Here is a 15,770-nt window from a genome sequence, read left to right on the forward strand (position 1 = left end):
TCCTATAGCACGATGGACCAGCTAACCGCGTCTGTGATCCTGTGATGTTCGGCTGGTGTAGGCAGGGAGTGAGTTCAGAAACAGTTCGCTTCTGCAGCAAAAGCAAAACTGAATTCTTTAGCCTTTAGGTACATTCCTCTTTCATGCCAGATAAACTGCCCAGACGCCTCCAGAGGGGCTAAGAACTCCAGAGTTCTTAATTGCAGCAAGCGACAGACCCAGTCCTTTGAAAATCTGTTGATATATTTGCATCCGGGGTGAAGGATTCGCATCACCTGGTAATATTCATCTTTTTACCCATGTTGTCCCCGAAGCACTGCCGGGGATGGAGCCATTCACCAGAAATGCAGGTGCTGGGAAATTGTTTATCTGGATCTCATTCCCTGGAGCTAATTTGTAGTTTCAGATTCGAATTAAAATTCATTCGTATTAGTCAATATTTAATTAATGGAACTTTAATTAATATTATAATTGAGTCAAAATTTGGAATGTGCTGGTGGAATTTTTAAGGTCACTTGTGGTTCTTTTGCTCCAGGGCCAGAATGAACCATATCTTAACCATAATATATTTGACTTTTTAATTAACTGCCATTCGATTGCTTAAATAATGCACCATCCTCCCCTCCCCACACCTACTTATTAGTAAAATGTGAACTGTTGAAAGGGCCAGGAAAGTTCCCAGAGAAATCATCTTGCTGGTTGGGACCCTCGCCAAACGTGGGGGACAGGAACGTGCAGGTCCTGTCGCAGTGTCTGAAACCCCTGGCCACAGATGCACCCAGCAAACACATCCAGCTTTCTGCCCCGGGCTGTAGGAGTACCCCCACCAAGTGGGTAGATAAGGACCAGAAACAGCCTCAATCAAGCCAGTTCAGGTCAGAGTCTGTGTCAGATTGACCAAAACACTTCCAGTTCTCAGGGCTTTTTGGATATGGGCATTGTTAGAAGGGATTGGGGATTTCTGTATTTATAAAAAGGCATTTTGACTCCCTTTCTGTTACTTAAAGGATGAGCAGCTCTGTCACAGGCCATGTACCCTAGACCTGTGCCTGGCACCGGGGATGTACTTAACTTGTTGAATGAGTGAATGAATGGAAATTAGAGAGGAAGCCGAAAGCCTCCTAGTGCTTCTGGGAGATGGCAAGAGCAGCAAAGGAATTCTTATAGGAGGGGAAAAAAAGAGGGGACCCTTGAGAGGAAGACCTGGAATCAAGGGTGTATAGGACAAGGAGTAGGTGAAGGAGGGTGGGGAGAAGAGCCAGAGACAGAGTCCTGATCATTCGGCCTGGGAAGTGTGCCTGCCTAAGAGGACGAGTAAGGTCTCCCTAGCAGAGCAGCCTGCCGAGCTACTCTACTCGAGCTACTCGCTGGCCACAGCCAGGCAGATTCTTACGGGCCCCCGAAGCACAAGGTGGCTGAACTGAGCTCCCCACGGGCCCCACGATCTGCTCCTCCAGCCCCCGTACCCTCTTAGTGAGTAGCCGCCGGCTTCTCCTGGTTGATCAGGCCAGAGCTTTGGAGTCGTCCTCTTTCTCGCGAGCCATCAGCAGATGCTCCAAGTCCACCTGGCATCTGACCGTGCCTTGCCACCTCCACGGCGGCCCTGCTCCACGCCACCCTGCTCCAGGCCCTGGATGATTCCAGCCTGTTTGTTAACCCAGCAGGGGTGGGGGACTGGGAGTGTGTTACCTTCTGTTGTGAATCTCCCAGCTCAGAACCCTTCCAGGGCTCCCATCTCCGCTTGGAGCAAAGGCCAAAGTCTCCTCCCACCTGGGCCTCTCCAACCCAGTACTGGCCCCGTTGCTGACAGTGATCTTGTTCTCCCTCTGCCTCCACCCTGCAGGCCTCTTGGGAGTTCCTCAAGCCTTCTGTCCCAAAGCTCTTCACCAAGTAATAGGAGTGGGGGGGGGGGGGCTGCTCTCACCCTGCCTTCAGGCCTTTTCTCAAATGTCACCTTCCCAGGCCACACACTTAGCCTGCTTCCCTCCTTTCTCTTTCTGTAGCATTTATTTTATTATCACCAGCCGGTGCCTCATCAGAAGGTCACCTCCTTAAGAGGAGGAAGCTCTGCGTGTTTTATTAACTTCTCTTTCCTCCCAGCGGAGCGCCGTTCTGGCACTCGAATAGGCTCTCAATGAGTTATTTGTCAAATGAATAAATAGTTTGCCCCGCGCACCTATGGGAGGAGCCTACGCAGAAGTTGAGAGCTGCTCCTTACCTACCGAAGGTGGCTGCCCGTGTGTCTTGGAACAGCTTGGGTCGGTCGAAGTGGGGCAGAAGGAGGAGCAAAGGGAAAGAAGCAGGTTGTGGAAGTGGATGTTGCAGCCCCAGGCCCCGGGCCTGGCAGAGGAGGGCTCGCGTGCCGTGTCCCCGCTGCTTCAGGGCCAGGGGCCGCAGGTAAGGTGTAGCATCCGTGAGCTGGGTGATAATCCTGGTTTGCCTGCCATGTTCGAGATATTATTGATAATTGTGTAGCACAGGGCCTGGCCCACAGTAGGTGCCCAACGAGACTGGCTGTTACTGTTCTGTCCGCACTGTTACGATCGGGGAGCAGCCTGGGACCCGTTCTCATTTGGGTTTTCTGTTTTCTGACCCCCTGCGAGTGCTAAGGAGGCATTGGGGATCAAGGTACATGAGCCGGCCCTGTCTGTCTTGGGCTGGGAAATGCCCTTCCGTTAGGGTGGAAATTCACTGGTAGGAATCTATCATTCTGCAAGCATAAGCGCTCGACAAAAACACAAACAACAGAAGAAGTGACTGGAAGCCCCCTGCCCCCGGCCCGAGCTGGTTGTGGCAGAGGCCGGTCCGCACCTGGTCCCCCCGCATCACCCCCTCCGATGGGCTCTGTTAGGTGGCCAGCTCTGCCGGCGGAACTTTCACATGAGAACATTTAGAAACTGGATTCCCGTCTCTGTTATCGCTGGCTCTCGGGTGCCATCCTGGCCGGAGTCTGGAAAGCAGCCACTCAGAGGTGAGAACCAGCCCGCTCTTCATGCCAGGACTCGAGTTAGGGCCTCAGGAGCAGACGGCCGGGCCTGGCTCCTGGCCGCGCTTCCCTTTTCTTTCCCTGAAACGCATTCCTGCCTCATGATACACAGGTTTCATGAGTCTGAGAACCCTGCTGTACGCCCTGGCAGCACCTCATTCTACTTTTTAATTTTCTTGAATTCTAGGACTTTCTGAGAAATCTAGCAGACTTCCCAAACCTGTAGGTTGTACCTACGGCAAGTGGGTATCAGACACTGTCAATCAGATCACAGCTGCTGGGGTCCATGTTAAAAAAAAAAAATAGGAAAAAAATCATACAGCCATTAAAAGTATGTCATTCTTCGTGGAAGGCCTGGTGCGGTGATCCTTTGTCACTTACTGTGTAATGAAGGCCAGACGAGCTACAGGCAGTAAACCTGTAAGACTAAGGTCTCCAGTTATTTTGAGCATGTGCATGTGTGTATGAACTAGACCCCTGGACTGGGGGTGCTCTTCAGGAGGTTGAGACTGAAATGAGGAGGAGGAGCAGCCCTGTGGAGTTCTGAGGGGAGAGCCTTCCAGGCATGGGGTGGGCGTCAGGTGCAAAGGTCCTGTGGCTGAAGGACACAGCCGGGCCTGGTCACAGCAGAGGAAGGCAGCCGTGTGGTTAATGCGTGGTGAGCAGAAGGAGGAAGACAGAGGACCCCAGAGGCCGTGGGGGAAGAGTCTGGATGCTCTTCTAAGTTCAAGTTAGATGGCTGGTAGATTTCCCCTGTGCCTGGAGCCGTCAGATGGGTGGTGTCCACCAGTTTACTGGAAGAGCTGCTTTCTGGGCCTCTGACATCTGGTCATTCATTCATTCACTCTTCTGAGTCAAGCGCTAGCCTCTGAGGCTTCAAGGACTAAAAGGAAGCATGGAGGGAGACAATCTAGAAGTGGTGGTGCTAGCCGTCTGCGTGGGGTTGGGTGGGACAGTCGTGGTGCGGTTGTGTTTTCAGGAACCTGCCAACAGCTCCCGCCAGCCGGGCCCGGGGTACTAGGGAGATTAGGTGAGAGAGAAGAGCAGGTGTCAGCAAGCAATGGCCCTCAGGTCGATTCCAGCCTGCGGCCTGTTCTTGTGAGTAAAGTTCTTGTGGAACTCGGCCACTCTCGTTCATTTACATCCCATCTCCGGCTGCTTCTGCGAGGCCACGGCAGAGTCGAGTGTTTGTGACAGAAGCAGAACATGACCAGCAAAACCGAAAGTATTTACTGTCTGGGCCTTTACAGGAGAAGTGTGCTGAGCCCTGGCCGGACAAGTGGGGCTTGGCTCTGGTGCTGGGCTGAGACTGTGGGCAAGTGGCTCTGTGAACAGGCGTGATTTCGGAAGGTGCGTCAGAAGCCTTAGAGTCTGGAGGTAGGAGAGGGAGAGGAGGTTGTCGCCTGTAGTCCGAGTGAAGAGGGACAGGGGCCTGCCTGACAGCACCGGCCAGGGGATGCTGGGGAGACAGAGCGGCCAGGTTCTCAGGGGCTCAGGGGCCTGTGGACTTGCTGGGCCTGGGGGTGGGGGGGTGGTGAGGGCGATTCCCAGGTGTCTGGATCCTGTAAAATGTGTCACTGTGGTGAGTCAGGGACCACGGGAGAAGCTGGTGTTGGGCAGGGGAAGTAATGAGTTCAGTGGTGGGCTGGGCCAGCTTGAGGTGTCTGTGGGACATCCGTGTGGGGACAACCGTCCAGGAGGTTGCTGGATTGCAGGGTCCGGAGCTCCCAGGGCCGGGCCCGGGTGGGGGTTAGCATCCAGGAGCTGCCAGCACTCAGATGGTCATCTCAGCCCTGCAAATGGATGAGACCATCCAAGGAGAGGGTGCAGAGTGAGAATAGAAGCAGGAACCAGTGAAGAGTCAACAGAGGAAAGTGGTTTTTTAAATTGTGGCAAAATATACGTGATGTACAATTTGCCGGTTTACCCACGTTCAGCGTGCGATTCGGCGGTATTAAGTGCATTCTCGATGGCGGGCAGCCATCCCCACTGGTTCCGAAACTTCCTCGTCACCCCACATGGGAGCTCTGGTCCCAACAGCAGAAACTCCCCATTCCCCATCCGCTCTCCCAGGCCTCTCCCTGGTAATCTTTATTTTTTTTTTTTTAAATTTTTTTATTTATTTATGATAGTCACAGAGAGAGAGAGAGAGAGAGGCAGAGACACAGGTAGAGGGAGAAGCAGGCTCCATGCTCCGGGAGCCCGACATGGGATTCGATCCCGGGTCTCCAGGATCGCGCCCTGGGCCAAAGGCAGGCGCCAAACCGCTGCGCCACCCAGGGATCCCTCCCTGGTAATCTTTAAACTACTTTCCATCCCTATGAGTTTACCCGTTCGATATGTTTCGTGAAAGTGGAATCGTAGAACATGTGTCCTTGTGTGTCTGGCTGGGTGCACTGCGCACAGCGCCCTCCAGATCCACCTGCATTGGAGCCTGTGCCAGAAAGGCCTTCCTTTTTATGGCTGAGTGATATTTCGGTGTGTGGATGGGCCACACTGTGTCCACCCACTCAAACGTCAGTGGACACTTGGGTTGTTGCCACCGTCTGGCCACTGTGACTAATGCCCGGACAGAGGAGATTTTGAAGGGATTCGGAGACGATGGAAGGGGAGGATGGGAAAGGACTCTGAAGACAAAGGAGAAGCAAGGCAAGGACCGAGCCCCAGGGAGAGCGAGGCCCAGTAGAGACCAGGAGGATTAGCCGGGGACCGGCCATGGAAAGACAGGCAAAGAGCCAGTCCCCACCGATGGACAGAAGGCCCTGCTCACGAGCGCCTGCTCCCAGCTCACTGTTGAAATCATACCAGTGATACGGGACTCCGTCCCTAAGGTTGCACTCGCACCTAATTACGCTGACATTTTTGCAATGCGAGCTGTTTATCCTTTAGAAACAGTGCCACGTTTCCCGGATACATTTCTGTCCAAAAGGCGACCCGTGGGGTAAGGCCTTGGAAGCAGCAGCCCCAACATTACCACCCAGAGAGAACCCCAGGAAAGCGGCCCATGGTGCTTCCCCACTCCTCCCGGCCTCAGAACACAGACAGACAGATGTAGCCTGCTTCGAGAAAAAATAGATTTGGAATCCCAGACTCATGGAAAACAGCCCACAGAATGTGCTTCCGATTTTTAAAAGAATGTCTCATTTTCTAGGAGGATTCACCTTCGTGGGGACTTCCGTATGTGAGTTGCTCTCTGGGGGTCTTTGTCTATTCTGCAAATATGTGAGGGCCCCAAATAGCAAGCATCTGAGGAGTTTGTACTCGGTTGGGTACTGAAGTGAGCTAATGTACCGTCACGGGCGAAGTTAAGACGGGAGAAGATGCTACAGAAATTAGAAGTCGTCAGTGGCCATTGGCAGCTGAGCTGCGGTTGAAGCAGGAAGGGGAGATCTTTCAGGAGCTTCTCGGAGGGTGAATCATGGCCTGGTTGTACTGGCAACTCTAAAAATGCCACACGGGAGTACATAGAAGGTATTTCTGGAAGCCCTATGGGACTCGATTCCTTGCTGGTCTTACTTCACACCTGGGTGTGCGTCTGTCAGCCGGACAGTGCCCTTCCAGACTCTTAGGGAGCAAAAGAAAAGGTTCCTTGATTGGCAGTGATTTAACTTAAGTTGCATGATGGGGGCACTTAGGGAGTTAGAAGTGGCAGCAGGGCAGGGACAGGGTGCCCCACCTCCCCTCGGGCTTGGGGCTCCCACCTTCCTCCCACCTGCACGAGCCTAGAATCTGCCCTCATTCTAGCTGCGGGGGGCCGGAGTCCCTTGTCCCTCCCCTGGCTGCGGGCAGCCCACCCTCTGCCCCCCCGCTCTGGAAGCAGCATTGCTCCAGCGCCAGGAGCCAGGAGCCTGCCCGCCGTCACCTCGTGTCCGTGCACAGGTGCGCAGAGCTGGCTCCTTGGCCTCCGAGTCTCCCGGCCCGGTCTCTCCTCCCATCCGCTTGCCTTGGCCCTTCGGGGCGTGGGAGAGGGTCGAAAGGGCACATTCTGCCCCCTTTGGCCGAACCCACGGACTCGCCTGTGGCCTTTGCTATAACTACGAGGTGCTCGGCTCAGCATTCAAGGCTGTTTCCAGCCTCAGCTCCTTTTCATCGCCTCCTCTTTCAAGTCCTCGGAGTGGACTTGCCACGCCTCACATGGGCCTTATGCTTTCGTCTGCCCTCTTTCAACTGTCATTTCTACTGATGACAATCTTACTTTTCTCTCCAGATCCTTCTCTGGACTCTCTTACCAGGGACCCGAGACCTGTTGTAGCGAGCCAGGTGGGGAAACGTCGGCCTGGGCGGGTTCTCCCATCTCATAGCTCTTGGCTTTGCGCCTGGCACGATGCTGAGCGTCCACGGGCCTCCATCTGCCAGTAGCGCCCACCCCTTCCCCTCAAGTTGTGACAACTGTGTCTTCAGGTATGTCTGAATGTCCCCTGCGGGGACAGAACTACCTCTAGTTAAGGGACCATGGGGTTCATCGCCCGGAGGTGGCATGAAGCCTGTATTGCCACAGCCCAAGTCTACTTGGACATGTAGTAGTGATTTCTGCGTCTGGCTTCCTCTTCTCGGTTGTGGGCTCCTAGAGGACAGGGCGCTGCGCCTGCCACACTTCCCACAGGGCTTCACGTTTACGGCGTGAATGAATCAGACGCTGGAGCCCAGGGTGTTGTCCTGAGAGCGAGGCCTACATCAGGTGATGGCAGCCTTTGGGTTCAACAAAAAACAAACATCATGAAACCCTTGCCTGAGATCTGAGAGCCTTAAAAATGCCACATTTTTTGTGTCAGGAGAGATTAACCTTCCAGTCCTTTCGACACATAGCTTTCCTTTACCAAGTGCCAAAAGAAATCTTGATCGAAGGCCCCTGCCATTCACTGACTCCCCTTTTGCTCAGTTAAAATGGCAAGGCTCATTCTTTTCCAGAAAGCGCAGGGGCCTTAGGGAGAATGGAGCCTTAGAACCCAAGCATGGCTGGGTCCCCTTGCCGAGAGCCGTGTACACAGTGGAGAATATTAAATGCCTCCTCCTGCACCTGAGCCAATTGCAGTGTCTTGATTCATACTTGTTTTGGTTTGGAGCTTTTCAAAGATTTCACTTTGTTAAAAAGTTGCTTTGAAACAAATATGGTGATCGTGCCTATCAGAATTGTTTCATCCACCAAACGTGGCACTCACAGTTCGTTGAATGAACGAATCCTTCTTTTTTGCAAAGTTATAGGGCATCTTGTCAGTACTTAGACCATTAGCCTTTGTGTGGCACTGGCAATTTGTGTAGTTTTGAAAGCCCGCCCTGCTGTGCTGGAGGAAGTAGTTACTGAGGATCAATAGAGGCCTAGAGTAGGTAAATATTTCTAACCCTGGCTCACTTCCTGAAAGATCCATTTCCCCAGTGCTGTTCCCAGGGTCAGGAGCGGTTCCCATCAGGAGGCCTTGCGTGGCCCCTGCTGGCCACAGAGGTGAGTGTGGAGGGCAGCTCATCTCACGGAAGGCACTCCCCCTCCCCTGGGCCCCCTCTCCCTTTTCTCTTCGAAACGTGTGTGAACGTTAGCCAAGTGCTCGCCGCACTGCCCAGGCTGCGGGGAGCCCTCACTTCTGAAGTTTCTGCCACGGAGCTCCAAGTTCTAGGCCGATCGTCACGATTCTTTTTTTTTTTTTTTTAAATGTTTATTTATTTATGATAGTCACACAGAGAGAAAGAGAGAGAGGCAGAGACACAGGCAGAGGGAGAAGCAGGCTCCATGCACTGGGAGCCCGACGTGGGATTCGATCCCGGGTCTCCAGGATCGCGCCCTGGGCCAAAGGCAGGCGCCAAACCCCTGCGCCACCCAGGGATCCCGATCGTCACGATTCTTACTGGGAGTCGAAGTAACTGTTACTGCCAGTCAAAACAGAAACCGGTTAACAGGCTGAGATGCACTTTATGGAGAGCAAAGTCCCCGTATTGTTTGCCAGTGGAGACTCAGATAACTGCTGTCCCTTCACTTGTCATGTTACAAAGATCTTAGCTGAAGTGACACATGCCATCAGTTAGCGTGCCGTTCGCCTCCTCAGAGCCCTACGAGACCTTCCAGTGCTGCAGGGATTCTTTGTCCGAGGGAATTAGAGACATTTGGATGCAGGAACATATTTTCCTGTGAAATCTGCTTACATGGATCCTGAGAGTTTTCTTTTCTTTTCTTTTCTTTTCTTTTCTTTTCTTTTCTTTTCTTTTCTTTTCTTTTCTTTTCTTTTCTTTTCGGTTTTATGTATTTATTCATGAGAGACACAGAGAAAGGCAGAGACAGAGGGAGAAGCAGGCTCCTTGTGAGGAGCCTGATGCAGGACTCAATCCCAGGACCCCAGGATCACAACCTGAGCCAAAGGCAGACGCTCAACCACTGAGCCACCCAGGTGCCCAGATCCTGAGAGTTTCAAGCAGAGAGACTTTTCTGCAGCCCGGAGTTCTGACAAAGGCTTGTCGAGTGGCCAAACTCCCTCTTGTGCTTCAGATCAAGGAAGGAGGGTTTTTCGAGAAAGGCAGAGAGTAGTGGGAGCCATGGAGCAGGGAATAAAGAGCAGCTCTTGGGGGCAGCCCAGGTGGCTTATGGTTTAGCGCTGCCTTCAGCCCGGGGCGTGATCCTGGGGACACGGGATCAAGTCCCATGTCGGGCTCCCTGCGTGGAGCCTGCTTCTCCCTCTGCCTGTGTCTCTACCTCTCTCTCTCTCTCTCTCTCTCTCTGTGTGTCTCTCGTGAATAAATAAGTAGAATCTTTAAAAAAAAAGAGCAGCTCTGGGGAGGGAGCAGCCAGGCCTTCAAAGTCCTAACCATTAGACCCCAAGGTTATGTTTTAAAAATCAAGGGTTGCCACGGCCTCACACCCTGAGCACCTACCATGTGCTTGGCATTTGACCCATACTCCTCCTAATCCTGGCACGGCCCCAGCAGGGTAGGATCAGCAGGCCCGGACAAAGGTAAAAATGCCTCCCTGTGCTTCCTGGTCCCTTGGGTGGGCAGCAGAGGAGTCCTTTCTCCTGCTTACCCCAGCTCCACTTGCTTTTCTGCTACAATGTGAGCTCAGTCACGACTCTTCGTAATTTTAGAGAGGGTTGGGCCAGGGCCAGTGAGGACAGCAAGGCTGCAGGTGAAGGAGAAACGATTATCCTGGTCCCATCATCTCAGTGGTCGGTCTTGGAGGCTGGGGTCCCCCTGCCTCCTCCCCGTCTCCGGCACCCCACTAACCAACCACTGCCCGCATGTCTCCTCTGGATCCCGTCCTTCCCGTTCCTGCTTGTGCCCTGCTGGTTCAGACACTCTGGTGGAGGACTGTGGACAGCAGCTTCCAACTGCTGCCCTTGGGAGGGATGTGGTGCAGGCCCGCTGTTGTGCTTTCTCCTTCCAAACCTTTGATGCTTCCAACTGCCCTCAACAGTGGCCTTAAGCTGCTGCTGCTGCTGTTGGGAGGGTGACGCATGACGTCCTTGTGGGACACCATGGAGTATCAGTGCATTTAATTAAATGACATGCACTCGCGATGTTTTTATTAAATAAAACATGATTCAATCATAAAATAGGGTAGTGGTGCACAGCAGCCATAAGAACAGATGTCCTTTAAGACTTCTGCCGTGAAATCAGGCACGGTGGGCTGACCCATGCTTGCCAGGACTGCGGTGCTCGAGGAGAATTTGTTGTGTTGTTTACTGCCAGTCACTAGCAGGTAAGAGACCTCTACCGAAGCCTTAAGAAATATTTGTAGGGCGAATGGTCTTTAATTGGAGAAATATATCCATTCCATGTTTTTCTGCATATCAGCAAAAGGGCCGTGGCTTTATATGAGCAGAGGAAGCCCGCAGAATCTTTTAGGATTCCAAGAAAGGGGGGGTGTGGGGGGGTGGTTTCGGCAAACATTCTCTGTAAAGGACCAGATCGTAAATATTTTAGGCTCTGTGGGCCAACCGGGTCTCTACCGCAGCTACCCACTCTGTTGTGGACAACATGTAAGTGAATGGGTGTGGCCACGGGCCAGTAACACTTTATTTCCAGACGCTGACGTGCGAATTTCGTGTAATTTTCACGTGTCACAAGATAGTTTGACTCTGATTTATTTTATGACCATTTATGAATGTAAAGCCCATTCTCAGCATCCGGGCCACGTAAAAACCAGGCACTAGACTGGGCGGGACTCGGCTGGGGCGTGGGCCACGGTTTGCTGACCTCTGCCCTGTGGGATGGAGTCCAGAAGCTCCACCCGATGTTCATAGCCTTTCTCGGGGTGGCCCAGACTGTTCTCCCCAAGAGCCCCCAACCTGTGGCCTCTGCGTCACCAGCTCAGTCTCTTTGTCCTTCTCCCACCCCTGCCGTGGCACACACCCCGCTGCGCCCGGCTCCTGCCCAGCTCCTGCCCAGCTCCTGCCCGGCAACTAGTCCCCCTTCCTGTCTGCCCCACCCCACCTGCTGCAGGGTCCAGGGTGGACCTTTCCAGATTCCTACCCCATGTTCATGGTGCCGGTCCCACCCGGAGTCTGTAGCTGTCCCACCTGGAGTCTGTACCTGTCCCCTTTGCCACAAAGGAGTTATTTGTGTGGCTCCCTTTCTCTCCGGAAGTGAGAAGATAGAGACCATGTCTCACTGTCTTTGTGGGACACCAAATAGAGGAAGTACTAGTTGAGTTGAGTCGAGTTCTTAGCAGGTGGAAATCTTAACCAGGCTCCAACAGTCCTTGCACACACTTTCTAGGTAAATAAGGCCTTGTAAGATATTTGGAAATTCACAGTTTGGTGATTTATTCTAGGAGTGTTCTAGATCACAGTTGTCCAACAGAAGCGTAATTCAAGGTGCACCTGTAATTTATTTTATTATTATTTTTAAAGCTTTTATTTATTCACAAGAGACACACACACACACACACAGAGAGAGAGACAGAGACAGAGACAGAGAGGCAGAAACACAGGCCGAGGGAGAAACAGGCTCCCTGCAGGGAACCTAATGGGGGACTCGATCCCAGGACCCCGAGATCACACGCCAAAGGCAGACGCTCAACCACTGAGCCACCCAGGTGCCCCTGCACAGGTAATTTAAAATTCTCTAGTAGCCACGGTTAAAAAGTAGGAACAGCTGAAGTTGATTTGATAGTAGATCTTATGTGATCCAACATATCCAAAATACTGTTATTTTAACATGGAATCTATGTGTACACATTTTGATTTGAGATGTTTCACGTGCTTGCACACTAAGTCTCTGAAATCCAGTAACTGTTTTGCACTCGCAGCACATCTCAGTTTGGACAAGCTACATGTCAGGTGCCCAGTAGCCACGGGTGGCCCGAGGTGTCAGAATGAAGACAGGCACAACACTGGGGTCGTCACTAGTCTTTTAAAAAGGCGACCACTGTCTGAGTTAAGACCCAGCGTTCAGATACTTCACTGTGATGCTTAGGTCACTCCCAAGGTGTGAGCAGCACGGGCCCACCTGACTCGAGCGTATTTCCATTTTGTAAAGTGGTTGGTTACGGTTGGGCTTTGCACAGGGGGTCCCACAGGCCACTAAGCAGTTTGACCCCAGAATTCCTTAGTGACCATTTCAGGACTTTGGGGATCCTTCTGGGCAGTTCCCAATAAATCTGTTTCCTTCCTCTTTTACATCAGGGAAATCTTTTCATTGTAGAGCCTCCAAATAGTACCCGAGAATATAAAGGACAAAAAGAGCCCCAGGCTTCCTTCTCCTCTTCCTCCGCCCCTCCCTCCACTAATACAGTTTGGGGTGGATTCTTTCAGATGCTTTGCCTATAAAATGTACACGCCGATGCTTTATTTTTAAACTGAGATATAATTCGTATGCCATCAAACTCCCCCTTTTATAATGTATGGTTTGGTGGTTTTTAGTATAGTCACGAGGTTATACAACCATCAGCACTGTCTAGTTCCAGAACATTCATCACACCAGAAAGAAGCCCTGTCCCCATCAGCGGTCCTCCCCATCCCTCCTCAGCCCCCAGGCCCCATGCGTCCCCTTCCCGTCCATGGACAAGCCTATCCTGGGCGTGTCACACACGTGGAATCACACGCGAGTGGTCTTCTGTGTCTGGTTCCCTCCCTGAGCGTCGTGGGTTCAGACCCGTCAGTGCCTCGCTCCTTTTATGGCTAATATTTTTTTCGTCTTACAAAAAAGGATCATATTATGCCCACTTTGCTGCCCCTTCTCTGTCATCTAACACTTGGTCTGTACCTTTGCTCATCCCCGTGTGTCACCTTCGTTCCTTCTGGGAACTGCGTGAGCTCCCACTGAACCGCCGAGCCCCGAGGTACTTAATTAGCACCTTATCGAGGGACATTTATTTGGTTTATCCTTTTTCACTTGACCAACAGTGCCGCAGTAAACATCCTCGTGCGCTGCATTTGTGCACATGTGTGGGATGTTTGCAAATTCCCGGAAGGGGAATTGCTGGGTGGAAGGGACTTCCTTCCCTTTGCGTTAGATCCCTCTCCTCACGGTCACGCTCCAGCCCCGCGGGCGGTTACTTTGCACTGTGTCCTTGCCTGCACGACACCGTCCCCAGCACATCCACCCTGCCACCTCCTCCCACCCAGGCCATGGGCACCTCCACAGGTGCCTGTCCTTTACCCTCAATTCCCCTCCCATCCGGGTCACAGAACTTTTGGCAACCTGGTGAGAATGCGTGCCCCCCACCCCGAGCGTACCCATCGTGTGCTGTCTGCTACTTTGGAGGTTCTCAGACTCCCCTGGCAGCTCTCTCTGCAGCAGCCCCTACTTCCGAAACCCGTTCCCGATCTGCTCTGCTCTGCCCGGGTCCCAGCCCACAGGTGGCTGACTCAGCCCCCGTCTATGCCGCCGGGGGAGGCCCAGCCACCCGGCCGGTTTGTGCCCACACACGTTCACGCTTGTTGCCCTGGCTCTGAGCTGACTCTCCCACAGCAACAGCATGTCCCCGGCCCTCTGGGTTCCCCGCCGACACCCGGCTCCCACTCCTTGCAGCCTCGACGCTCCAGCAAAGCCTTTGTCCCGCTGCGCTCCCAGCAAATCTGTTCCTGCAGACCTGTCCCAACCGACCTGTCCCAGCCGACCTGTCCCTGCAGACCTCTCCCTGCAGACCTCTCCCAGCCGACCTCTCCCTGCAGACCTCTCCCTGCAGACCTATCCCAGCTGACCTGTCCCAACTGACCTGTCCCTGCCGACCTGTCTCAGCTGACCTGTCCCAACTGACCTGTCCCTGCCGACCTGTCCCAACCGACCTGTCCCAGCAGTCCAGCGGGCCGCCCTATGCCACCTTCCATCTGTAACCCCCGTGTCGAGTCCTGCCCTCCACATGCCCATGCCAGGGACCGAGCCCTGCTGCCGGCCTGCTCTTCCAGCTCGGGTGGGAAGCTCTCTGCTCCAGAGCCCGCCCTCTCCCCTCGACCTGTCTGTGGTGGCGCAGACTGTTTCTCTTTAATGCCAGGCAGTTTGAAACCAGAAACCCAATGCCCCAATCGCAGATGAGGTTATCCATCCTTCATCTGAGCTTTCCTCCCACTTTAAATTCAATAGGTCATAGTTTTCTTTTGAATATAATCTATCTATCTATCATCTATCTATCCATCATCTCCCTGCCCAGTGTAGAGCCCAACACAGGGCTTGAACCTCACAACCCTGAGATCAAGACCTGAGCTGAGACCAAGATTTGGACACTTAACCGACTGAGCCACCCAGGCGCCCCATATTTTTAACATCCTTTAAGATTTCTGAGACAATAACCTAATCTGATTTCTCTTTCTTAGTGCTTCATGAGGGTCAGATCTTCTAGAAACTACCCGCCCTGTCTCTAGCGCTAATGTTCACATAGGGCTTGGCCGGAAAGTCTGTAATCCTCTTGACGCCCAAACTGGGCCCTATTCTAATTCCGAGTCCTGGTGGCGAAGTGCCTGCCTCCAGCTGCTCATTTCTCCCTCGTGCCCCTCCCCTCTTTCTGTATATGCCACCCGTCTAAACAAATGTTTCGGCATTTCTAAAACAGACTTCCTTACGCCTTTTGTTGCCTGTCACTGGAGGTTTCCAGACAGAAAGTCTCTTAGGGATTGTGTGCGAGATGTATTTACTTGTCAACAAAGTTTGTTTCTGAAAATTTTAAGAAGGATTTTGTCCTGGGGCATCTGGCTGGCTCAGTCTTGATCTCGGGGTTGTGAGTTTGAGCCCCACGTTGGGTGTAGAAATGACTTAAAAATAAAATTCTAAAAAAAAAAAAAGGATTTTGAACAAATAAGATCTCAGGCCTAACTTTCTTGTTTTGAGCTGTATCATGTTTCACTTCCTCTAAAATAAAGAACGGAGGGGCAGTTTTAGTTTATATATCATCTGTTTCTCTTCTTGTCTGGCATTTGCCAACACATTTGCTATGTCAACTTTCTTTACAAATTGAGGTAAAATTCACATAACATAAATCAACCTTTTTTGTAGGGGAGCACCTGGGTGGCTCAGTCAGTCAAGCAACTGACTCTTGATTTTAGTTCAGGTCATGATCTCAGAGGGGTGAGATCCAGCCCCTCATTCAGGCTCTGTGCTCAGCAAGGAGTCTGCTTGAGATTCTTTCTCGCCCTCTGCCCATCCCCCAACTTGTGTGCACGCCTACTCTCTCTCTCTCAAATAAATAAGTCTTTTTTAAAAATTGACCTTTTTAAAGGACAATTCAGGGTTTTGTAGGATATTTGAAATATATACACCCATTATCACACCACCATCTAATTCTAGAACATTTCCATGACCCCCCCCCCCATTTTATTAAGCAGTCACCCTGCCCCCATACCCTGGCATCCTTGAACCCGTTTCCTAT

The 15,770-nt window shown here is 52.3% G+C and overlaps 1 protein-coding gene across 2 annotated transcripts in view; it reads left to right on the plus strand.

The window, feature by feature from the left end:
• RFX2 (regulatory factor X2) overlaps positions 1-15,770 on the plus strand; it is a 97,734-nt gene that overhangs the window by 2,222 nt on the left and 79,742 nt on the right. The window lies entirely within an intron of this gene.

Source organism: Canis lupus, chromosome 19 (genome assembly GCF_048164855.1).
Source record: "Canis lupus baileyi chromosome 19, mCanLup2.hap1, whole genome shotgun sequence".
NCBI lineage: Eukaryota > Metazoa > Chordata > Mammalia > Carnivora > Canidae > Canis > Canis lupus.